The following is a 26,481-nucleotide window of genomic DNA, read 5'->3' on the forward strand; positions in this document are numbered from 1 at the left end:
GCAAAAAGGGGGGGGCGGGGCAGTCATCCGCCTCAGGGGGCACCAAACGGGTTCGGGCGGGCATCGACGCCGTTGGCGCTGGCTTATCAGATGCGAGAAAGCAAATTTCAAACTTGGGTCTTGAGCTGACAAAGTTCATGAAAGGCCGCATTCGCTCGTGTTGATGTCGCTAATGTGTCGGGAGAGCGTCAACAGTGCGGTGCCAAATTCTTCGGCCGTCTTTGGACTTGTTTTCGCGACGCTACTATCCAGCCATCTGTTTTTTTTATAGCGCTTGTCCTCATTTGGGTCACTGGTCAAAAGGCGGTGTTATTATGCTATTGTTCCTTAGAATAAAATCATCTATCGATTGTTTTTGTTGTTGTTGTTTTTTTTAGCTTTTGTCCTCATCAGGGTCACCGGTGAGCTCGACCCGATCCGAGCTCACCGAGTGAGAAGTGCGGCACACTCTGGAAACCGTCGCCAGCCCATCGCAGCACGTTTTGTACACCGTCATATCATCCGGGATCATGAACCAATTCACACTCGAGACTTTGACAAAATGCAAGATCCGAGATGCACGGTCTGGGTCTCGGTAAAGGTTTCAGCCAGTGTACTTGGACTACAAATCCACATGCACAGTTTCTATTGTTCATGCAAAGCAGTTTGCCATTCATAGCTTTTGCAACTTTTATGTGATTTATGTTGGCTGTGGAGCGCCCTCTCCCTCTCCCTCTGCCCCTCTTCCCTCTCTGTTCTCTCTCTTCTGTCTCTCTCTCTTCCTCTTCTGTCTCCCCCCCCCCTCCCCCTTGACGGTGCGCTTATCTCGATCCACATCGTCAGCTCCAGTGTGAAGTCTGACAGCTGCCGCCTGGCCGGGTCCACTCGCCGCCTCTCTGCTCCGTCTCCCCCCCCCGCCCCCCCCCCCCCCCCCAGGATATCAATTAGCACGCTAAACGTGTGTAATTATGGATGCAGTTTTCTCCACCCCTTTTGTATTTTTGGAATTGTCCTTGTTTTGCACTTGTGTGTTTGCCGCCGAGGATGCGATATGTCTTCCTCTCACCTTTCCCCCCCCTTCTTTTGCAGTCGCTTCGGACTGCTTGTCTTCAACTTGAGGGCTTGCGAAGAAAGACCGTCGAAAACTCCTCGGAATTCTCCGCGCACCGTGCACGCATTGGCACTCTCCGGTGAGCACACTTCTTCTCCTTCTTCTTCTTCTTTTTTTTATATTTGGTTTGGCTTGGATTCTGTGCTATAGTAGTTCAGGCGTGTTGTTTGTGCTTCTTTCGCGTCTATAATCCATCAGTCAACTCACCGATACAAAGCTGGTGGCGATGAATTGAGCTGCAAAAAAAAAAAAAAAGTGGAAACCCTTTTTCTAAAAGGCGTGGTGACGTCACTTCCAATTAACGTTTCTTATACACAATAATTGAAAGTCGTCTGGTTAGTGTTCGATGTCTGGAGGTCGTGGGAGATGAGAGAAACATTTTCAGGATACCTCAGGGAAGTTGTCTTTTTTTGTAGCGCCCATTGTTAATTGTCTCCACAATGATGTCATTGTCTTGTATTGTAATTGTAATTCATTGTTTTGTAAGAAGTCCAACCTGTGAGCCATTTGCGACCACAGCTTGTTTTAACCGCATATTCTGAATGTAAAATTCAGCACGGCTGCGTTACAACTTTACAAACGACTCTGTGAGCCATATTGGACAGAAAAGGTTTACTCGGGGGGGGGGGGAATCAATGTTACACCAATGTAAGATCAATTAAATACACAGTACACAATTCCCTTTTCACCTATACCACAAGTATGAGTTATAGAGATTTTCTTTTTTTTAATTCTGTGTATTTATGCTCAGCATATATTATCCTACGCTGTGTGCCGGTCACGTGCATTGATCGTAGCGTGTAATATGTGAAGAATGGCAAGATGGCTTTGAAATAAGTTGACGTTTCTGTAAGCAAAAAGTTTAGACACCCGTGTTCTTAAGCCTTATTCTCTGCAGCTCACTCCATAATTGCATAGTAGAATTTTGAGGGGCACTTGTCTCGTGTTTATCAATTAAGCTCGTCTATTATGGCGATCTCACACGTCCTCCGAGCTAAAACATTCCTCTCCCACACACCATCCGCCAGCATCGCACCTCCCACATAGCCACACTTGCTGTCCGCAGCCCATTCGCTGGCGATGTGCCACCGTTTGCGCTAATAAAAGGGGCATGCTTCGACTTTAATGGCGACTCATGGTCCTTGTCAGGCCAGGGGGCCGCTTAAAGGCTCATGAGCAAAGTCATCAAGCGGAGATGGAGAGGTCATAAAGACGCAGAAAGAGATGGTCAGAGTCATCCGCTGGTGTGTTTTACGGTGCACGTACAGTGCAGGGCCATCGCTGTGAACGGTGTACCTGAGAAATGTGTGTGCGTGAGTGTACTCTGGCTCAGTCATGTATTCAAGGCAAGGAAAAGTGAGCAGAAAGAGAGTGAGATTACGCAAACTATGAAAACGGATGGCAGGAAGTGGAAAACCCATGTAAGCACTTGTTCTTTTGTATTATTATTTAGCTGTCAGGGCCTTCACTTGATGTGCTCCTTGGGCTGTGACATGCTTGTCACCAGTTTGAGCTTTATGCAGATGGCTTATTTTAGGCAGTGAGACACTACTACACTATTTGGACTCAAATATCGGGACGCACTGAGTAATTATTTCATTAATCCATCAATCAGAGTTCCGTAGGGTTCCCTCAGTCTTAAATGTTAAGAAGCTCATGATTCGAATTGGATTCATCACTTTGTGATTCATCCATCCATCCATCCATTTTCTGAGCCGCTTCTCCTCACTAGGGTCGCGGGCGTGCTGGAGCCTATCCCAGCTGTCATCGGGCAGGAGGCGGGGTACACCCTGAACTGGTTGCCAGCCAATCGCAGGGCACATAGGAACAAACAACCATTCGCACTCACAGTCATGCCTACGGGCAATTTAGAGTCTCCAATTCATGCATGTTTTTGGGATGTGGGAGGAAACCGGAGTACCCGGAGAAAACCCACGCAGGCACGGGGAGAACATGCAAACTCCACACAGGCGGGGCCGGGGATTGAACCCGGGTCCTCAGAACTGTGAGGCTGACGCTCTAACCAGTCGGCCACCGTGCCGCCCTTTGTGATTCAATTGGATGTTGATTCTTTCGCTTGGGATTCGATTCAATTCGCTATATACACCTTTGGTATGTCACCTCACATTTTTGAGGACTGAAACATCTGAAAATCAAATGTGCACAATAATAACCTATTTGTGCATATGAAGTACAAAAGTAAAAAAAAAAAAGCACAACATGACAGTTCTGTATAAAAAATTTAAAAAACTTAGATAAAATTTCCGCCTGGAAAAAAAAAACAATTCTTACTTTTATCTATTTCCTCTGCTCCAGATTTTCACAGGAATCCAAATTGACCTTAAATGTCAGATTTAAAAGTTGAAGGCCCTTGCTTTATGCCGCTGCTGCCTGCTTTGGTCGCCATTTTCTTGTTCTTTGGGGGAATGCGGCCTACGTCCGTCAATTCATCGATATTTTATATAAATGTAACGGCAAAGGAGAGACTGACGCCTATTATTACAATGGAACCCCCTGAGGTCACAGATGGTTACGGTTACGGATATTAAAGTGTTACTTCAAACATTGCCTGTGGAGTTCATTTGGGCCGTGAAAAACTAACTCCGCTAAGTCGACTACAAAAATTGATCGATGGAAAAATTTCTGCCTTGAGACAATAAAAAGTATTAATAAAAGCATATTTGCGCCGCCCAGAACCAATTTACGTCACCTAGAACCTTTGGGAGGAGCGTCTGTAATTGATTTCAAGAGACTATCAGATGTGTAATGTACATATCACATGATGTATGTGTGAGCTGAATGTTAGTTAGCGGGGTTTTTTTATTTTATTTTATTTTTTACCTAAAATGGCCTTCGCTAGTGTGCTAATTCCAATCGTGAATGCTAACCGTTTAGCAAAGGCTATATTTGTTGTCTCAAATTATGTACAGTTTATACCACACACACTGTACCCACTTATGCCAAGGATAAATAGAAGTCCAGCCCACATAAATGACAACAAAATGCATGTTAGTAGCAAAATAAATTTTGGGGAAATTTTAAAAAGTAAATTCTTTGAAAAATATATTTTTAGGGGGGGCGGTGATTACTTGAATACTCGACGAAATATCGATAGTGTAATTGAGTCTAAAAATATTTGATAATGACAGCCCTATAGTCCATAAAGTTTTTAGTTTGTTTGTTTGTTTGTTTTAAATCGTCCCAACTTGACATTGGAACATGGTCAAATTTCCCATTTTCACTATTTCCAATGGGAAAAAAATGTTTCAAGCTCTAAACAATGTAGGCATCAAACAACATCCCAGAATGTATTTATTGTATTTGCTTTGCATTTGTTTATGTCAGGTGTCTCTTTAAATCTGTGGCATCAGCGGTTCAATAGTGGTTGTGGCGTTCAGTGGTGCCCACCACTCTTGATCCATTCACGTTCGGTAAAGCTAACAAAACAATCACACTCTGTTTAGCTCACATTTATGGCTCCAATTGTGCTGATGTTTTTTATGTCAATGTGAGTGGGCCTACATCAACCCTCATCCTTTTTTTAATTTGGGGGTCTGTCAGGCGAAAATGAGATGATGTATTTTAAGATGATGCGCTGATGTCGTGTCACCCATGTGGTGTTGACGCGATTAGCATCGATATCGGAAAGGCGGGAGAAGCGCATTCATTACATCATGGTGAGAAGTGCTGAAACACGATAAATAGGATCCAAGTGACGTTATTTCAGCGCCGCAGAGGCAAACACGGGGTTAAAGCGCTAAGTGCCAAATTGTGACACTGACAGCATGAAAGAAAGAATGAAAGGAAGAAAGAATGGGCTGCTTGTGTTTGGTGTTGCTGGGAAGATGGCAGGCTGGCGGAGTCATCACAGCCAGAAGAACATGACAGTCCATGCAGAATGCTTGGCATACAAAGATAAATTTGTTTTTTTTTTCTTTCTGTGTGACAGATTGTGTGTGCGTGTGCGTTTGCGTGCTCTTGCGCACGTACGTGTGCACGTGTGAGAGCGCGTGCGCTTCCTCGTTTCTCTATGACATCACACTTTGCAGTCCCATCCATTAGGAGACAAAAGCATTCGAACGCTTCATCCCAAATGCGTTTGATTGGTTAAAGGTCAGAACTCTCACACTCTACCATAACAAACTTATCCAGGCACGCCTCCAAGGACCTCGCTTTGTGCACTGGGAACAGAAAATCACCTTCCCACAAAGTTGGAAGCAGAGAATTATACAAAACCTATTGGTAAGATGAATCATTGAAGATTCGGGCAAAATTAAGGGTTCTTGCCCAACTCCCTGACTTTCATTCGCAGAAATGATTATTATGAGTATCTACATATTTTATCGTCAGTCATGCATAATCCTTCGTTGTTTTGACTTTAAACGTACGTATCTCGTAGCTCGCCATGAAGTGAAACATTTCCTCTAAAGTATTTCATGTTGCCCAACCAGGGATTTTTCATGGGATTGAAGCGAACATATGTCCAAATGTTTTTGTCTTATCTACCCGTGCGCATTGACGTAAATGTGCATGACATGCAACATATTGACGCAGACTTGTCCTCACGCCTGCCTACACACTCGGGTAAAAGCATGCACACTCACACGTTGTTTAAGCTAGGACAGCCCGAGTGAGCTGCCACTTAACCAACCCCAATAACAAGGTTGATGTTAGTGAGAATGTTAGCTCGCTCGTCAACCTCCGAACGCTTTTTTCCCATCTGATTCATCCCGAAATTAGATGTTATTCCAAGAGAGGGAGCTGCAAACACACACACACACACACACACACACGTGCACTTCCCTTTCTCGCCCTCTCCTCTCTCCATCTTCTTGCCAAATACAGTTAAGCTCTAACCCCCTTCTCCTATTGCTCTCATACACTCGCTCACTATCTGTTTCACACCCTGTTCCTCCCGCCCGTTCTCTCACATCTCTCTCTTCTCACCTCCCCTGGCACCTCGATGTGTTTCTCGTTTAATTGAGATGCATTTCACTGTGCTGCAAATGAGCTTTCTACAGCTCCAGTCCCAACCTGTGTGTGTGTGTGTGTATGTGCGTGCGTTCTATACACGTGTGCACTTGTGAGAGTGAAAATAATTCCCGCAGTTGAAAGTGACGGTGCTACCATCCTGTTATCACCTCCAACATGACTTCTGTCCTACCAAAGTATATTTTTGGTGCGCCATTAACAACATTTCCTGGTTTGGAGGGCACTGATTGGCAGAAAGAATGTAATTGTGGCTTTTGAATTTAAGTGAGATGTGAGGCCATGTAGCTCATGAGATGAAAAAGACACATTATACAGTATGCAGCGGAAGCTCTAACATTAAACTGCGTCTTTTGCGGGACACATTCAATAACGGATATTGAGTTGATTCGTTCCCGGGTCAAACCGCCGCCATCATAAACCCCTTATTAACTGCAGGGCAATGTTTTAAGTGGCATTTTAACATTAACTAGTGTAAAAATAGTTTTAATGCCATTTATAGTGACAGATGAAAACAAACTTATTATGTTTGATGGTAAGTGACAGAAGCTGTGACAAAGGTACGGCGGGAGATTGGAGAGTCTTTTGATTTAAAGGCTAAATACAGCTCATGTTCCAGTCTACTGTCCTTTCTCTGTCTTTTATTATTGGTAATTTTACTGTAGCTACATTGGACTGAACAACCAGGACAGAGACATATTCTACATGACAATAAATTCAATTTGTTTTTCTCTTTTCAGTCAATGGTCATCTTCAGCGGGGGCATCCAGACGTTAGAAGCGTTTTCAAAATGTTGAATTGCCTGGGCGCAGTCTTTCACTTTCATCCAGATTCATCATTTGTCTTGTGTCCAAGAATGCGATGTAGATCCATCCATCCGTGCAGCACAAAACCTGTTCTAAGATATCAAGTTGTGAATGTTAAATAGGATTTCCACGTCGAATTGTGTCATGAAAGCGTTGAAAGACACATTCACTAGTTTAACATGGACGTTTCCCCAACCACTGACGCATTGAGAAACACTTCATTTGTGGTAAAAGAAGCGTGTCATTGCCAATTGATGCTTGAAAGTGAGTTATCGCCGCTTTATTAAACTTAAAAATGACAGAAAGTAGAACATGGTTTCTAAATCTGAGCGTGGAGGAAGCCTTTGGGCTTGTGCGCAGCACACATTCAGTTTGTTGACTCTTGTCTCATCTTTTCCCTTTTTTTTTGAAAAGGTATTTCTTTATTTCTGCCTGCGAAACGGTGGGTAGTTGCAACTCTTCAGCCCTCTAAAAGTCTTGAGGAAGGGAAGTGCGCAAAACTCACAGAAGCCTCCGGCAAGGGGAAACAACTAGACAGCACTTAGTTTTACGGAGACGCTTGCAAAGCTAAAATGCAACGAGTTTGAAGAAACAAGAGGAGGTGTCACATTTTCACACTTGAAGGCCACTCCGGCGTAGAGCGCTCGGGCGTTTCTCCCCAGAGTGGTCGCCGCCTGCGTCTGCGGGTCTTTTGTGCGTATACATACGTATGCATGTGAGGGAACGAGAGGGGTCGTTAGGGAGAGTGATGCTGACATTGGGGTGACCTTGGGGCTCCCTGTCTTCCTCCTGTCGATGAAGGGGATGACTTAGTGCCTCCCTTCCCGCCCATGATGGCTCATTTATTATCATTAGGCACACAGTCAAAAGATGCTGCTCAGGGCCTCAAGACAAAGTGTATGCGTGTCGCTTAAAGTGAGAGGCAACCGCACAGAAACACAAACAGAAGTATTTTCTTTTCTAACACCGTAAGCGTTGCACACTCGAGCATATGTCGCTGTCAGCCAGCGTTCATCGCCTCGGTGTTGTCTTCTCTAGCGCGTGTTTATCCTGAGTTCGATGAGCGACTTGTCGCGACACAGCGACCACCACTACCTGCTTACCGTGCAATTTACATAGCGCTTCATGTCACGATCTAACCTTAAGCCACCTCCCGCAGCCGGGGAGGATATATACGGCGGTGTTGATATATACAGTATATGGCGGCTACCTCAGGGCGGCGTCCCTGCCGTCATTTCTCAGCGTGATGGATGGAGACTTCGGCGGGCCAGTCAATACCCAATCTGAGCCCCACTGTCCTGATTTAAGATACAGCAGCACCCAGGTGACACACTCAGAAGCGAGCCCACTTTAATCACTGCGATCAACTCTACAGTGTCAAGATCAGTGTGCGGGGGAGGGGGGGGGGGTGCTTTACTGTGTGTGTTTGCAGCATCTCACTCAGTCAGCTGCAATCAGTCAGTGATCAACACACACTCCTGACTTCTGAGTTCACTTTTCTGGCACGTAAATAAACAACATAAATATTGTGTTGGGGGAAGGATTGAGGATTTGTATCGCTGGAGGCTTTTCGGTATGAGCTCGAGGGAAAGGCAGGAGTATCGGGACACTTGCCCATTACACCTGTATTAATTGAAAATGGAAGAAGGTATGGAGTTTCACATTATTCCGGGAAAACTTTTTACAAAATCTGTCTGTGGGATGTTTTTGTCTTTTGTCCGTTTATCCATTTACCGATGTTGAGTTTGGCTCACAAACTCAGATTTTGTTCATTTAAAAGGTGTTTTGATGGGATTTCTGGTCAGCAGGCTTGCACAAGCTGAAGCCCATGTGCCTTATGTGTGCTGCAGGGCCCCCCACAAGGCTCCTGAAAAAATATTCATTTGAATAAGATGTATATTTTGTGGAAAAATTAAATATCAGTGGTCTACAAAAAATGTGGACCTGACTGAATAGATGGTTCTTGTTGTGTAGCATGGGCAAGGCCTGTGAGGGTGGTTTTGGGAGTGCACAAATTATTAATCGAGAAAAATAAAATACAATAGGTGATGTGGAATGATCATGACTTGAAAAAGTCAGACTTGCAGAGCTGCAACGGACGCCCTAAAAATGGCCTTTCTTGCTAGCCTCTACCCAACTCTACCTGCTGCAACTCACACCGAGCTCCGAGGTCTCTGAGGGCTGAAAACTGTTGTTTCCATCTCAGATTGACATTCGTCTGTTCGTCTGTGCGTGTAAGCAAGCAACAAACTGGATGCTGCTGGTATGTTCCTCACTTGACTCTTGATTTGTTTTTGCTCAGTTTTTCAGTGCCCGGGCCGTGGCAAAATACAGTGTTGTTTCGGCATTATGTTGCCAGCAAATGGACTTCGGCGCCTGACAATCACGCTGCGCCATTTGGAAATGGAAAGTTTCAGGGGTCGGGGTGGATCGTGTAGCCTCGGGGCCCCTGACCAGCTTAATCCAACTGTGGAGCTCTGGGATCTCAGGTTCTTTCACACCAAATTCAACCAAGCGTGCCATTACGCTTTGTACACGCGGGCACAGCAATACTGGGACAGAAAAGGGCCTTCCCCAAATTGTTCCCACAAAGTTGCAAGCCTGCAGTTGTCCAAAATGGGCAGCGATACATATACAGAATAAGAAAGAATAATGAAATATTTTCTTCTAAATGGCAGCCTACTTTTATATTTCTTTTTTTCTTTCTTAACCTTTAATACTGTACCTGAGCTTTCAAGCAGTCTGTGGCAAGTTCTCTGTAATTAAACTAGGGTGAGGTGTGCTTGGATCTGTCCTCATCTCCTCCATGTAAAGACATTCTGTGAAGCAATTGGAAGTTCTCATGAGGAGAGGAGTCGGAGGTGCTGACTTATAATGAAACAGTCTGCTGAAGAAAACCTTATCTTTCTCATTGAAAGTAGCCTTCATACAGCAGCACCCTTTTATGCGTAGATTGCGCGAACAAATTGTGGCATTGAGGCTTGTGAGGCGCATGGATTGGAGATATGTGATCTCACGTCGATATACACTGATGCGATCCAGGACCGAACTGAGCCCTTTGTGTAAACAGAAGTGGTGGATGTGGTTTAGAAGTACTGAAAGTGAGAAGCCCTCGAGATTCATTTGGATGTTTCCATAGCAGAGGTTTTCTCGTAAGTGAACAACATTCATTCATTAAAACTAGAATATAGAACATGATGGAAAAGGACGCCATCAAATATTTCTTTGGCTATTTATTAAGTGTTATATTACTTTGGAGAATGCTCGGATTGTATTTTGGGGGAAGAGTCTGCCCCTTTTCAAACAGTTTCTATCAGTTGCTTAAACTCAAAGTTGTTGGGGAAATTAACCATCTGGAATGTTGCGAAGAAATCCCGTGTCCCTTCTTAAGTTAGCTTCAAGGCAACTTTTAAGAGACATTTGAAATGGTAGCTTCACTTTCTTGTCAGTGGCAGATGTTGTGTTTAGTATGGACATGTTGGTCTAAGTAGTGAGCAATATACTTGTAACCAATCAAATGCTATCCAAACTTGCATGAAGTTGAGCACAGACCTCTGCCAAGCCTAACCCAATAATTAAAACATCATTACCTGTGATTGGCTGGCAACCACTTCAGGGTGTACCCCGCCTCCTGCCCGATGATAGCTGGGATAGGCTCCAGCACGCCCGTGACCCTAGTGAGGAGAAGCGGCTCAAAATGGTTGGTTGGTGGTTAAAACACCTTTACTTTACTTAATTTTGTTTAAATGCCTTTAAGATAAATAGCTTTTCAGATTTGCAAAACATGTTAAAAATTGTTTTAATCTTAGACAATAGACATAGGATTTTTTTTTAAAAAGGCCAATGGCAATATTCGTCAAAATATTGGCGTCGATAATCGGGCCGACTGATAATCAATCTATCGATAATATGAACAAGGAATCGTAGTTAGCAAGACTGCCTCACAGTCAAGAGGTCCCCAGCTCGAATGTCCGGTGGGAGTTTGCATGTTCTTCCCGTGCTTGCGTGGGTTTTCCCCCGGGTACTCTGGTTTCCTTCCACGTTCCAAAAACAAGCGTGTTTGGTTAATTGAAGATTAAATTATCCATTGGTGTGAATCTAAGTGTGAATGGTTGTTAGTATGTGCCCTGTGATTGACTGGCGACCAGTCCAGGGTGAACCCCACCACTAGCCCAAAGTCAGCTGGCGTAGGCTCTAGTTCACCTGTGCACCTAATAGGGACAAGCAGCCTATAAAATGAATTAGATAATAATAAAGATAAACATTAACGCTGGATACACATGCAGCTTTGGAAGAAATACTTCTTTCTTTCACCAGTGGAAACATGAGCGTATACGGCTTAAATGAAACGCATGGCAAGTGACATTCACCATCTTCGGCGCATCGGGTGTCCCCGCTGTTTCCGTTTATACTGCGGCCGAAGACGCTCGGCGACGTGCGGCAATCACGGCGAGATTGCGTCTGCGCGAGCGAGTGATTCGATGCCTGCACTTTATCAGACAGTAATGTGTTGGTGCTGGCCCAAATGGCTCCCCTCTTGACATGTCATCATTCACATACATGCACATGTGAGCACATCTTCACAAGCTGGTATACACACATTTTACAGCCCCTCCACTTGTGCTGTTCGTCTAATTTATGAGGCGCCGTTAATTTGGCCTAAACGCTCGTTGCGAGACCTCCCTCCTCTCTTCATCGCTGCATCCTTCCTTCTCGTCCTCACTCTCATCAGTCACTCGGCAGAGTAAATCAGAGGGGAAGTATTGCACAGCAGGCAATACGTAGACTGGACACCTTGACTAATATACCGCTGTCCTTCTCCCTCCTCTGTCGGAATCTCAACCCCCCCCAAACACACACTTCCCTGCCTCATCTATGTCCGCCTAAATCAAATTTGGCTCCTCTCCTCATAAATTGGGCCCTTGCCCGTCCCCATTCGCACTTCTTGCCTTGCCTCTCCTGCTTCTTCCCGATGCACGTTCCCTCCACTCATCTCCTGACGCCTCCACCCACCATCTTCTGGCCTACGCTGCTGGTTTTTCCCTCTCCACCCGTCATTCCTCGCTCCCTTACCTCGCCTTCCTACCTCCGCCTTGCCTCCCCCCCATTCTTCTCTTCTCATGTTAGGTGTAAATTTAGAACAGAAGGCATAAGGGGATGCTTTGTGTAGACGTGTGTGCGTGTGTGTTTGTGAGTGCGTGCGTGTGCATTTACGTGTGTGTGTGTGTGTGTGTGAGAGAGAGAGAGAGAGAGAGAGCTACTACATAAAAGCTTCTCAAAGTCCCCATACAGCACTCAGATGGGTGTGATTAAAAACCAAAGCCTTGGTTTTCACACACACACACACACACACACACACACACACACACATAGGACGTACAGTTAACAAGGCACACACTCGCATGAAAGTATACACTCATCTGCCACTTCATTAGGTACATTACAACAAAAAGCTGCATTATTTTGTTCATTTTGATGCTTTTCTATTGGCTCGCGTTTATCTTGTACAGATCTAATTAAAGTCCCACCAGAGTCCATTTCATGTTTTGTTTCTAAATACATTAAACATTTGACGGTAAGTGCTGAATTCTTGAGACATAGTTTAAAACTCTTTTTCACCAGCTCAGCTGGCCGGATTTTTTGGCCGGGGCTAAAACGGGGTCGCGCTGACGTCACCAGGGAACAGGCTGAGTCCGCCCTCCCCCACTATATACAGTAACTAATGAGCGCCGTCTAATGGCTATCTGCCGAAATTGCGTTTTAATTAATAATAGTAATTTGGCCTATTTCTATCAACACTCTGTCATGCACTTAGCCATCAAGCTATGCCTGCAACCCAAACAAATGCATCTTTCTTGAAGTGTTTTGTGTTATTTGGGCTAGTGTCTCTGTTGCGGTGACCCACGTGCGGCTCACGCAGCGAGTTGGACGGCTGCTCTGTGAAGTGGCCCGCTACTCCGGCTAAGCTAATACTTATTAGCCGCTATTGGGCTTGTGGACCGGCGTCGGACCGGAAGTCCAAGCGTCGCGCATAGATCCACATAACCGAGACACTAAAGGCAAAGTTAACTGTTTATTACATTCGCTAGCCCACGAGCTCACTAGCTAGCGAGCCAAGGAGCTCGTTCAACCGCGGCGGGGTCGTTTAAAACGTAGCCTGCACAATACAGCGACCCGCGAAAGTTAACTCTTTATTCACCATAACTGCAAAGGCATGTTATTCAGCCAGTAGCTGACTACAGAAACGAGCACATAACGTACAAGCAAATGTATTTGATTGACAGGTGAAGAGCTCATCTTCAGCACGTTCAGCATACACGCCCACACAGTCATGATTTCAAAGCCTTATTTTTAGGGCTGGGAAAACAAATCTAATAACTTGGCTGAGTCGTCTTCAAAAACATGTTGACGCAGAATTTCTGCCTCGAAGCTCCGGCAGGACCAAAAAAAAAGAAAAAGAAAGTTCGGCCCGGAACAATGTTAGCGCCGCGAAACCAATGTTTCACACTGACATTTATTGCAGACGGACGTAGTGTTGGGCCACTGATCAACTTTGCCACAAACGACAGAGGAGCGTCTCTCACTGATTTTTAAGACACTATTACATGTGTAATCTACATATGACATGATGTACAATATGAGTGAGCTGAATGGTAGTCAGCGTTTTTTTTTTTTTTTTTTTTTACCTAAATTGATAATTGCAAGCGCGCGAATGCTAATCCTGAAGGCTAACTGTTTAGCAAAGGCTGATTTTGTTCTCAAATTCCATACAAAAGTTGATATCAAACACAGTAATAACATATGCCGTTTACAGATAGAAGCCCAGCCCTCATAAATAAGAATAAAATGCATGTTAGTAGTAAAGAAAAAAAAAAAAAAGATTTATTTTTTTGGGAAGGGGTGGTGGGGGGGCCTGCGATTATTGGAGTACTCAATGAAATATCTATAGGATAATCAATTCCAAAAAGATTCGCTCGTGATAGCCCTACATATTTTACATATATGGCGATTTTTTAATTTATTCAATTCATTCAAATTTGGCAGGCTTTTTTTTTTTTTTTAAACACTCTTCTCTGTGGATTGTCATATTTCCAAGTCATTTTTATTTGGGCCTCAACGGTGTGTTCCTCATGTTGTGGTTGGTGTGTGTACAACTACATCTTATTACAGTGTATCCACGGCAGACACTGACTAAATGTGTCCCAACTTGTTAGACGCGAACAGTAACAGCATCCCCCACTTGGGTTGATTGCGGATTGTTCTCTCTAATTCTATTCACGTTGCACTCGAGAGAGTAACCCAGTGCGCCCAGCACGCCTGTACAGTACATGACTGTCCGTCTTCCTCTTTTCTACCCTCTCCTTAAGTCCATCGAAGTCCCAGGTCTATTTATTGCCTTTCTTTTCCTTCTCATTGCTGAGCGCTCACTCAGCCCTCTCCCCTGAGCATCTACCTGTCTTTGTCCTGACTCTTTAAAATTCCCACAGCTCAAAGGGCTTAGCTACTTTTCAGTAAGTCTAATCACATCTCCGCCCCGACGTTCTCGACCATGCACGCCTTACCTTCTCAGCTCGGCCTCTGACTGGAGTCCATACTTAAAGTCACAAGATGGACGCATGCTACCGCATTCTTTTTCCTTTGTGTATTATATAAAACTTATAGAAATCATTTTAATGGAGCGTCATTGTCACTATTGATGGTCACTATGAATGCATATTAATGGGTAAGATACTTTCATTTGAAAGTCGAGACGTTCATCCACCCTTTATTTTCTTTCTTTTAAAAGACCAGACTGGACAAGTTAGTGGTATCCAACCCACCTTTTGCTTTTCTCCAGCGGCCGCAGAACCTTCCGTGGCCTTCAGCTTTTATCACAGTATAACGTAACTCACTGGCTGGGAAAAGTCGGCGACCTCACTGTTAGCGCGCTGCCAGCTATGTCAGAAGCGATAAATCCTGATTTATGCTGCTGATCCCATAGAACATGACCGGAATGTGCTTACAGGTGGATTTAGTTCACAAGTAGCTCCCACAGAAAAGAAGCAATTGCTTCCTGTTGCATGGACTTCTGTCTCTTTTCTTTTGTTTTGTTTGCTTTCTTTTTCCAATTTTTAGGTGGGCAGCACAGTGGACGAGTAGTAAGCACGACTGCTTCACAGTTCGGATGTTTGGGGATTGAATCTCAGCTCCGGCTGTGTTGTGTGAGGTTTCTATGTTCTCTGGGTACTTCAACTTCCTCCCACATTTCAAAAACAGACATGTGAGGTTCATTTAAAACTCGAAACTGTCAACAGGTGAATTTGCGTGTGTAAATGCTTGTTTGTTTACATATATATGGGCCCCGTGATTGTCCGGAAACAAAAGTCTTCCTTGCCTAATCCTAACATTTTGACGTTTTCTCCATTTTTTTTAATTTTGTTTTTACTTTTTTGCCTTTTGTGTCACATGGAGTCCAAGTGAAATTATCTGGGCAGTAAAAGTTTTTGTGAGCGGGTCAAGTAAAGGACTTTCTAGGTAAAGACCACTTAGGCCATGGCTGGTGCTCAGTGTTGTAACGGTTTGACACTGAAACAGCAATTGTTCATCACAGAGCTGCAAAGAGACAGAACAGAAGAAATCATTTTCAACAAAAGAACATTTCTATCTGAGATCTTTGGGAAGGTGGTTCAGTGGACCCATGAGACAACTGAATGGAATATTAAAGAAGGAGTTTCCACCTAATGACTGTTGTGGACAGACAATGGCCAACCAAACGGCTCTCCATTTTTGCATTCCAAAAGAATGATGCCATGGTTTGGGGGCGTGTCTCCAACTTGGAGCATGAATAGTTGAGGTTTTCCACACCGACACAGGCTAGTGACTCCGAACTAAGCCTTTTTGCTTGAACTGATGAAGCCTGCTCGGATGAGAGGCGAAACGTCTCCTAAGACAACGTTTCCTGCAAACGGGGGTAACACCGCCACAGTCTTGACCAGCGATAGACCAGAAAAGAGTAGGACAGAAAAAAAGATTCACTGAGGGTTCAGTAGGTAGTAATATCCTTGCGGTATCGCGTGCACAAACAACTGAAGTTAGAGCTCAAACAAACATTCAGGTCATGTTCTTTGGGATCAGCAGCCTAAATCAGGGTTTATCAGATTCTGACATTGCTGCCAAGCCTTCAAAGGTGCACTAAGATGAAGAGATAACCATAGAAGGAGCAAATACTATTCTACTGAAATACATTTGTGAGTGTGTGGCCATTGTTGAGATGGTTTATTTCATTGTCAACCTGGTCAAATGAGAAGTGACAAAAAAATATGCAGAGGAACTTGTTTCATATGCAAATTTAGCTGATAACCAAAATGTGCAATGCATTCGTACTGGACAACAATTTGAAACAAATACTGTACCTATACTATTTGTGCTTATGACCTCTATGAGTTGAGGCACTAATGTGTTTCCCTGGATGTTTGTATTTATATCACAGGGTAACTCAAAAACTATTTGAAAAAAAAGTGTGACATGGGGCAAGTAACACATCCATCCATCCATCCATTTTCAACACCACTTATCCTTGTTAGGGTCGCTGGAGCCTATCCCAGCTGACTTCAGGCGAAAGGCGGACTACACCCTGAACTGGTCGCCAGTCAGTCGCAGGGCACATATAGACACGGACAACCATTCACACTCACATTCACACCGTCACTGAGTGGGAACTGAACCCACGCTGCCTGCACCAAAGTCAGGCGAGTGTACCACTACACCATCAGTGACTCGCAAGTAACACAATTTTACATTTTGGTTCCAGGTCCTGAGTTCATGAATTCAATTCATGAGTGCATCAAAGTATAATCCATAGAAGGTATCGAACAGTACAATTAATCATTGCTGCTTGGTGAATTGGTACTCAGTTAAATAGACAATGAGCAGTATTATAACTGTGTGTGTGTGTTTCTGTTGTTGTTATTTCCGTTGCCATATCGAGTAATAAGTCAATGATGGTGTGTTTTCATGAAATACACTGTTGCAAATGTTTTTTTTCTTTCATTGGAAAAGCAGCCGGCGGCACGTTGAACGACTGGTTAGCACATCTGCCTCACAGTGCTGAGGACCGGGGTTGAATCCCCGGCCCCGCCTGTGTGGAGTTTGCATGTTCTCCCCGTGCCTGCGTGTGTTTTGTCCGGGTACTCCGGTTTCCTCCCACATCCCCAAAACATGCTTGGTAGGTTCATTGACAACTCTAAATTGCCCGTAGGTGTGAATGTGAGTGCGAATGGTTGTTTGTTTGTATGTGCCCTGCGATTGGCTGGCAACCATTTCAGGGTGTGCCCCGCCTCCTGCCCGATGATAGCTGGGATAGGCTCCAGCGCGCCCGCGACCCTTGTGAGGAGAAGCGGCTCAGAAAATGGATGGATGGATGGAAAAGCAACCAGGATGTGTTTAATATCATACAAGTCACCATGATGCAGAATCAGTGAGAGTCTTTCGTGTCAGGAATGTAAACACGATGTACTTTTCCTCTTTTCAAAGAAGCTCTCCAGCGATATTTGTTTTGGGTGATTTTAGCAGTGTTTTAGGGGTGATTGTTTGTATTTATTTTGTATGCTTACTGGGGCATGAAAGAAACTGAGAAAAGTCCATTTCTCAAAATTAATCTGTCGATGGACGTGTTACATGTTAATGATTTTTATTTCGCCCCTTTCTCTGCGGCTCGGTACCAAATGATCCACAGCGCGGTCTACATTCTGCGCACATGATGACCTGGATGACTGAGCAGAAGTTTTTTGCTTTTTTTCCTCCTGCTTTTGGTAATTTTTTACCACTGTAACTAGTATTATTTTGGTGGCTTGCTTGCTTGTTTCCTGTTTTTGTTTTGTTTTGTTTGTTTGCTCTTTTACCATTGGCCTAATACGACCAGCAGTACGTGGCCGCTTTTTGTGAGCAGTCGACTTTGATCGGAATCCTCTGACTGTTGTCCTGCATTTGTTTGTGTTGTTTGACAAGCAGCAGTGAGTGAAGATGTAGACTGCTACAGTCGTGGCAGCTAGCTGGCATGTGTCTTATTTTTTAACAGTTCCCTTTACGTTAGTGGTTGAACTCATTTTATACCTGTGACAGTTAATGTTAAAGAATGACATGTTTGAGGCGCATCATCAATAAATGCATATTTGATTTTATATTCGTTACTCATACTTTGCCCTCATCCTTATGCTATGGCAATGAATAATGTCAAAACTTTACTTCATATATTGCCTATAAAGTTAATAAAGACCTTTATGACCTTGACCGTTTGGAATCTAGAAAAAATGACAGTAATATGGGACCGAGCCCTGCTGTAAAGTAAATGACGGGCCCCCAAAAATAATATAATATACTGTAGTTATGATATAAATTCATGATTTTTAACCGCATATATATTACAAACCATGATTCCAACAGTTTGACATCATTCCAAACGCATATTACAGCATTACGCTCGTAAATATATGGCTTACGGATGACTTGATTTTGAAAAAATGCACGCAAAGTGCGCTTGTACGTGGGGCGATGATTCTTTTGTAACGTCGTCTGCCTACGAGGGAAACCTTAGCTCCGCCCCAACATGCAAAGCTTGTCTTTTAGTCCAGATGTGTCACATCAACATAGTTCCATGGCACCCTGATGGCACAAGATGGCATGAAAGCTCTGTCCACTAGAAAAGGAGAACTACTTTTCTATTAGACGGCGCTTTGGTATTTTAGAGAAAAAAGCACACAAATAGGGGAATTTGTGAGCGGTGAACCGCAAATAGACGGGGAACATTGCATTCAGAATACAATTGATCTCAAAGAGACAGTGTCGTTTGAAAGTCGGCCAAATTGAAGTCACCGTTGCAGCAAAGATGGCTGTCGCCTGCGTCCATTTGTAATTTTTGTCTGCTCGATTTTGTCGCTTTCCTTTCTGTACTTACATACGATTAAATTGGATATGTGTCACTTGAAAGTAGGTGCAAAGTGAGAATTGGGCACCAGTGGGAAGTGTAATTGCATCTTTAAAGGACAGAACGTTGATACACGCACACCCATTCGCATAGTGTCCACGCACACAGCGGCACGCAGCTCTATCCCTGAGCGCTGAGTGGCGATCCACTAACTTGTCCCTCCGTAGCGGGCCGAGAAGGATGCGTCGGGGCCTCCGGGGAACTCTTAATCACGTTGCTCATCTCGCCGTCGTTCCGTGCGTGTGCTTTGACAGAGCGTGCGCCTGAGTTATGTGGAAGCTTGTGTCTTTATCTCCCTTCCCCTTCTGTCTCTTTGCCTCCATCGCTCTTTCAGTACCTCCATCACCGTCTGTCTGTTCCCCCGCTCATCCCCGCGTCTCAGGCCTTATTATGTCTGTTTGTCTTTTTCTCGTCTCCCTATCTTTTCATTCTTTTTCTCAGCAAACATGCACCTCTCCTTTTCCCGCCACCCCCGCCCTCTTGTCTTACTTCACTCTCCCGCTCTCTGCTTCTCTCCTTTCTTTCCTCTCTCTCTCTCTCTCTCTCTGTCTTTCTCTCTCACACTTTGCGGTGAGAACGATGGCGGGTGTGCTCGCGGAGATTTACGGCTGGATCCCGTCTCTGTCAGGTGTAGAGACGACAGGAAAGCCATGAGAGGGGGAAACAGATGGAAGATGAAGCGGGGCACAGAGAGATGAAGAAGAACGGGAGGGGGACAGAATCAGAGAATGTGCTAGAAGAAAGGGAAAGGGATAATTTGGACATTCAGGAAAGAGAACAAGGAGAGTGGCAAGAATGCAAACGGACTCGGTATTTGTCAGTGGCCCATACAAGCTTTTAATTAAAATTAATCACCGCCATGAACATAAAGTAACAATATATACAAATTTTACCTTCAAAATTAAACAACTTCGAAACGTGTTAATGGTACACTGGCATGAATTGAATATCATCATCATCATCATCATCTCATTCCCATGGCAAACGTCACCTGCTTTAGAGGTATTTACTACACGTTGACCAACCAGGACATCACCCATGTAAATTTAGCATTAGTTTTGACACCAATGTTGTTGTTCAGAGTTGTGCAGTGTTTGGGAAAAAACAAAAAACAAACCGTGGAATTATATCTTATGACACTGACAAGTTCTGTTTTTAACAAGTGCATTTGTTAATTGGCCTTCTTTAGCTTCTGATCATGGTGCTTCCATTTATTTCCTAAAAGGTCCCCTTCCATCAGAATCCAACTTTTTCTACTGTTTTGTGCATAACCTAGCTCAAAATGACTCTGTGACATGGTTTCAGTTTGACATCTTTGCAGTTTGTCGATTAAATGCAAAAGGCAATAAATGGCATGACTTGCAAAACGGATGGATTTGAAATTGACAGAAGTGTGATGTAGTTTTGTCAATTCATATTCAAGTACCCGCCCACTTGGTGGTCGGTACCCACCCACTCAAATCAGCTTAACGGCGTTTCTAGGTTTTAAGAGAGCGAGTCTCAGCCATACAAATACAGTCTGTCGGTATACAGCTGTTGTATTTTACAACAATACTTTATTCCTAATTTACGACGTAACAGAGGATGAAATAGCGACACTTGCATTCATTTTCGCCAGCGATGATCATCGCGGCAGGTTCACTAAAAATGAATGGGAGTGGATGACGTGCATAAAGTCAAAATATTTATAATATTTATAAATATAAATAATAGTCCCTCTTTAATTTACTTTAATCACCCACATCCCCTTTCAGATCCCTATTAGTGGGTGAACAATCCAACGCTCGGTGAATTCTATTTCACAAATTCTGCCAGGGTATGTAAACTTATGAGCACAACTGTAGATATATGCAGTCATACATACACCTGTCATATTGGAATGAAAGTGTTAGCTACACCTTTTTCATAACCTCTAGGTGGTGGTGGCATATTGGAATCAAAGTGTACAGCTTTTTCATAACCTCTAGGTGGTGGCATACATTTATAAAATGTGAAAGTTTTTTCAATTTTTGGAGGAAATGTGCATTATACACGAGAAATTACGGTACATATTACTGAGAAATCCGGCTGTCTCAAAAGTGGAATAGCTTGACAAAAGACATTTATACATTTCCAACCCAAATTATCTTGTAAACCTGGTAAAAGGACATCAAAGATGATAGAATAAAATAAAAACATTGATGGAAGGGAACCTTTCACAATAAGGGATTTACTTTTTGATCAAACGCATGTTCAGTACGGTCAAATTATCACTGGAGTTTCACAGTAGAATTTAACTACTATATCAGGAGCTTAGGACAAAAAGTAAAAAAAAAAAAGTAAACACTTATTCCTAACTTCTGAGTGGGAGCTAACACATTACTAACATGTCAACTCAGGTAAAAGCTCGGCCCGTGACAACCGCAAAGCAATTTGTGATTCTGTAGCAAATGGAGCCATCTCACATTCTTGTGTAAAGCTCTCAACCATAAAGCGCTGGACATTTTTTATGACTTCAACTTGCAGCCAAGTCGAATTGAATATGTTTAACCCGCTAATAGATTATTGACACAGTTTTATGGCCCCAAGAGGAAACATCCATCTTTAAAGAGCGACTGCCTTAAGTACAGTCTGCACACATCATTCTTCTTCTACTTTGCAGCGGTCTCACTTCGGTCTATAAATAAGCACTTTGCTTCAACAGGATATTACTGCAAATGCATGCCCAGAATGTCACAACATTTTAAATTGGTGGCAATCAATGATGCGTGAGCAGTTTGGAGACAGTTCTTAAAATTATTTAGTCATGATTTTATGCAAAAGGTAATAGAATAAAATACTCTGCCAATACTGTAAAAGGCTGTCATACTTTTGGGTTTTTTCTTACAAAAACAAATACCAATAGAAAACAAATTTGCAATTATAGATGCAGTGGAACCTCCATGGTCAAACGAACAATTCTGAGAAAATAGTGTAAAACCTCTCCTGGGGTCAGATTGTTACCATTATTAATCATTATTACAATGTTTGAAGTATCATTTAAACATCACGTTTATAATCCTCAATTGGTGTCTTTCTAATGTTATAAGACAAATTTCAGTGGGCGTAATATACAATGAATTGGTTGGTTTCCATGGAAGCGATTCATCGGGTTGCACGTCTCACTTCCTGCCATACTAAAAGAACTCCTTCCAAATTGATTCAGCTTGTATTCAAAATTAGAATTGGGTGTTTATTTTTAGCAGAGCGGAGCAGGAAGACCCCTCTTGAACACTTCTAAAACTGTACTCGCCCAACACTTGAGGACATTTATCCGCATATTAAATAATATTATAGGGGAAAAATGTGCACTGTAAAACAAGACTTTGTGCCTCCAGTTATGTAATGATTAACATATACAAATGTATGATAGCTGTGTTACCTGCTCATTAATTGCGATGCATCGTGCCTCTCGAAAAAATAACCTGAGAATACATCAGAAGGACACAAGGTCTTGCACATGTGTGGGTGTGTGCCACTGATTGAATAACAAATGTCCAAGCTCAGAATTTGAAGACATATCATAAGCAAAGCATTGGCCAGTAGTTAGTACTCCTTTGAGGCAGGATTTTACAACTCCGGACAGGTACTTTGTCAGCAAAAATGAGGCCAAACACTAATAAGGTCAACAGTGAAACAGTAAAACGAGCTAACGCAACCAATGCTCCTGCTCTAGATCGCCCTTGACCATTTTCTAGTCCCTTTTCCTTGTGTGGAAGTGCAATACTACAAGGATAATTAATAATTATAATGCGAGGCCTTTTTTTCATGAGGCATGTTAGCCTGAGAGAAGACCAATCCTCACAGCGACCTTAACGAGAATGACCAGACATATACTGTCTGGCCAAGATTAATTTTTTCCCCTCTTTTTTCATTACTTCATCCCACATACATTATATTATTCCACTGCGCTGTGGTTTGTGTTTCTCTTTAGGGCCAAGCTTCCTACACCGTATCTGAATGAGTATCTGCAGTCGTCGGCCACGTTTTCAGTCACCAAAAAGACTCAAAGTGAAATCTGTTTTTCCTTTTCAGCAATTGACTTTTTCATTTTATTTTGGGTTCAATGGAAAATAAACCTCAGAGGATCATTATCAATAGTAAGTAATATGTCGTTTTGGCCTTGTTGTCTTGTGAAAGGTCATCAAGTGTCGCCATAATTGATATTGGTGGTAATCTTCGCCCGCATTCTGCCAGCAGCCTTCTGCGGCGCCTTGGCTTATTAAGCTTCTGATCATCCATCTTTGGTGGTTGAATTTCACATTTACTGTGACATTTCAGACTACCAAACAGCCTAATTTCGTCTTCCATGTTATGTTTCATAATAGTTTTATTTTGTCTTTTGCAGCAAACTATATAATCAAAATTTTGGCAGTATAATAAACAGTGACAATTTCAGTTATACTGTAGATAGGGTAAACGTGCATGGATACAAAACATGACATTTCTACTGAGGAGAACACAAAAGAATGGTGATGTTACCGCTTGGCAGCAGTAAACAAGGACTTTATTCTCCCATCTGTCAAGCAAATGAAGCAGAGACATGGCTAAAATACTGTCAGCCGTCATCCTATTTCGTGAATAATATGATATTATTTTTGCAGTATGGTTTTACTTGGAAAAGTAAATATATTATTCATTTGGAAATCGAAGGCTGCACATGGGCTGCCCAAGTGAGTGGAAAATCTCGCAGTACAAACGTGAAGACAAGGCTGTAATTTAGCTCCATGACGAATATTGTTCTCACCCGCGGTTCATTATCCTAATGGACAAAAGGTGAGCTAGTGCCACTTTTATGTTCACAACACTTAACCACTGATAGTACACTCAACATTTTAACTCAAATCTAGTCAACGTTTTTTCGTGGTAAGGTTAACTATTTGGTTTTACATTGTACAGGCTAGCAGGCTTGTACCGATGATGCAGTAATCATTATTTAAGGTAGCCTTTTATTGGCTAACCGGACCTCAAAAGCCTCAGTGAGATGCTTATGAGAATAAATGTCATGGGACTAGTGTAAATCTTAAATCTAAGATGGCCTTCAGTTGAGTGCCAATGCTGAATACTTGAGTGCTGTGGGTGGCAATGGTTGTCCATGGATCAGTTTTCAAAATGATAAATAAGTTTAAAAAAAAAAAGTGGATCTCCTCCAAAATGTAATGTTTTTTACCTTGGCATCCACAGTTTGGTAGAAGTAGTTTTTGAATTATGAAGGTAACATGCCAGTAAGTGTCCCTGCCTTACACTTGGTAGAGGTAGATATAAAAAATAAATATAGAGAGAGAATTTTATTTTAATGGTTACAATAAAATATGTATTAAATCTTGTTGAGGTTTGACATTTGGACTTCCTAAATATTTCAGTGAGTGGCCCATGAAGCACAGCTTCCCAACTGACCAAATTTGAAACTTTCAAAAATACATTATCTACAGTATTAGCATAACATCAACATATGCATATATACATTAAAGGTTCCCTTCCATCAAGTTTAAAATTGTGTTTTTATAATCTTTGATGTTCATTTATTGGGCTTGCAAAATAATTTGGCTTGGAAATGGCCAAAATGTCCTTTTTCAAGCTATTCTATCTTGTTGGTATTTTTCGCCTGGCGTTTGAGTCGGCCGAATTTCTCATTAATATGTGAGATGTAAAAAAGCTTAACTCTGATTGGATCGCGGCACGGTGGGCGACTGGTTAGCACATCTGCCTCACATTTCTTAGGGGTTCAAATCCCTTGCCCCGCCTGTGTGGAGTTTGCATGTTCTCCCCGTGCCTGCGTGGGTTTTCTCCGGGCACTCCGGTTTCCTCTCACATCCCAAAAACATGCATGCTAGGTTAATTGAAGACTCGAAATTGCCCTGAGGTGTGAAAGTGTGCGTGAATGTTTGTTTGTTTCTATGTGCCCTGCGATTGGCTGGCGACCAGTTCGGGGTGTACCCTGGTTCTCACCCCCGAAGATAGCTGGGTTTGGCTCCAGCACCCTCGTGAGGATAAAGCAGTACGGAAAATAGACGGATGGATGATTGGATCGCTCATCTTCCCCAATTTAAATAGGGAAGATGAGTGTTTATCATTACATCTGCTCACATCTAGAAGGCAGTTTGGGGCAACCAAGCATTAATAGTGACGTCACGTCCTTTGATCTCTTACCATGTTATGCATAAGACAATCGCAAAAAAAAAGTTTTCTAATGGAAGAAGACCTTTAAGAATAAATAACTCGACAGGAATGTATTACAACAAACTTTCACAATAAAGACGGCCTTTTGGCGTTGTACCTGTTATTAATCTTTAAAGCAGCTTACAGCATTTGACTCTGACATTGAGTGAACCCAATAAGACCAAATTTGTAACCCGACAGTACATTTGGGGGAGGCTGCTGTAAAGGGTTAACGAATGACTCTCGGCACCTAGCAGCACACGCGCATCGTCAACCTGACCTGAGAGAACACTTGTGCAGACACTGCGGACGCCCCAGGACTGTCTGCGAGACGGAGACGCTCCAGAACGGGTCGCGACAGAACACGAGACACGACACGAGACAGCAGGGAGGCAGTGAAAGACGGACAAAGGACGAGAGCGTGACAGAGTGCTCCTGAGAGGGACGGTGTGTGTGTGTTTGTGGGGGAATGTGAGCGCAATGTTGGCTAACTTGTCTATCAGTCTCAATCTGTGATTGGCACCTTGGGGTCCGCTGGCCCTCACTTGGCCCGCTGGCTCCTGCTGTCAGAATTTAGGGCACAGGGTCACACACGCACACGCACGCACACACAGTCCAACAGGAACTCACCAGAGCAGTTTTCTCGTGTGGACCGGAAATGTCCGCTCTGTTGAGGTGGAATGTCAAGAGTTGTAGCACACCAAGAAGGCCAAGCCCGCACACGACGACGCACACACACACACAGCCGAACGCAAATGAAGTGGAACATCGGCAACAAAATTACAGTTGGCGACTTATCAGTTTTTAGCACCGCACGTCCACCGACGCTCAGCAATGGAAAGACTGTGACGCTGTGTTGGTTTTTGAGGTCCACATACAGTATTCTGCTCTATTTTTTTTTTTTTTTAACCACCAAAACATGCCGTGATTGTTAAAGGGGAACTAAACACTAAATGTCAAGCTGTTTACTTAAATCTACAAAGTATTTATTCTAAAAAAAAAAAATTAAAAAAAAAAAACACACTTCATCTACTTGCTTACTGAGGCCACCGTTTTTACATCATTATGTGTGCAAAGTTGGACGAATGTGTGTGCCGAGTCGAAAAGAGAAGAAACACACGCGCACATGCGCGCACACTCACATTCGCATTCTACAGGCACGGCAACGACACTGAGCCGAGGTGAGGTCTCTTGTGAGGGGCACTCTTGCTGACTGGACTTTAACCTTTGACATCTGACCTATGGCATTTCACGCTCTCAGCAATATGGATTTCCTCTGACCCGGTCCTGCACACTGCTCTGTGTTTGTGTGTACACTTTCTGATATATTTATGGCATTGTCATCTTTATAGTTTTATATTGTTGATAAAGCGATGGCCAACTAATCACCTAGTCTCTCTTTCTCTCTCTCTCTCTCTCTCTCTCTCTCTCTCTCTCTCTCTCTCTCTCTCTCTCTC

The 26,481-nt window shown here is 43.2% G+C and overlaps 1 protein-coding gene across 23 annotated transcripts in view; it reads left to right on the top strand.

The window, feature by feature from the left end:
- Window positions 1-914: 914 nt before the first annotated feature.
- The window catches only part of LOC133477067 (receptor-type tyrosine-protein phosphatase delta-like), a 168,653-nt gene continuing 143,086 nt past the window's right edge, over window positions 915-26,481 (top strand). For 13 of the 23 annotated variants that reach the window (XM_061771382.1, XM_061771384.1, XM_061771387.1 and 10 more), the window contains exons 1-2: window positions 915-937; window positions 1,069-1,169. The gene's annotated coding sequence lies outside the window, so the exon portion shown is untranslated. The remainder of the gene's footprint in view (window positions 938-1,068; window positions 1,170-26,481) is intronic. The other 10 variants (XM_061771389.1, XM_061771394.1, XM_061771404.1 and 7 more) reach the window with 3 other exon arrangements.

Source organism: Phyllopteryx taeniolatus, chromosome 4, assembly GCF_024500385.1.
Source record: "Phyllopteryx taeniolatus isolate TA_2022b chromosome 4, UOR_Ptae_1.2, whole genome shotgun sequence".
NCBI lineage: Eukaryota > Metazoa > Chordata > Actinopteri > Syngnathiformes > Syngnathidae > Phyllopteryx > Phyllopteryx taeniolatus.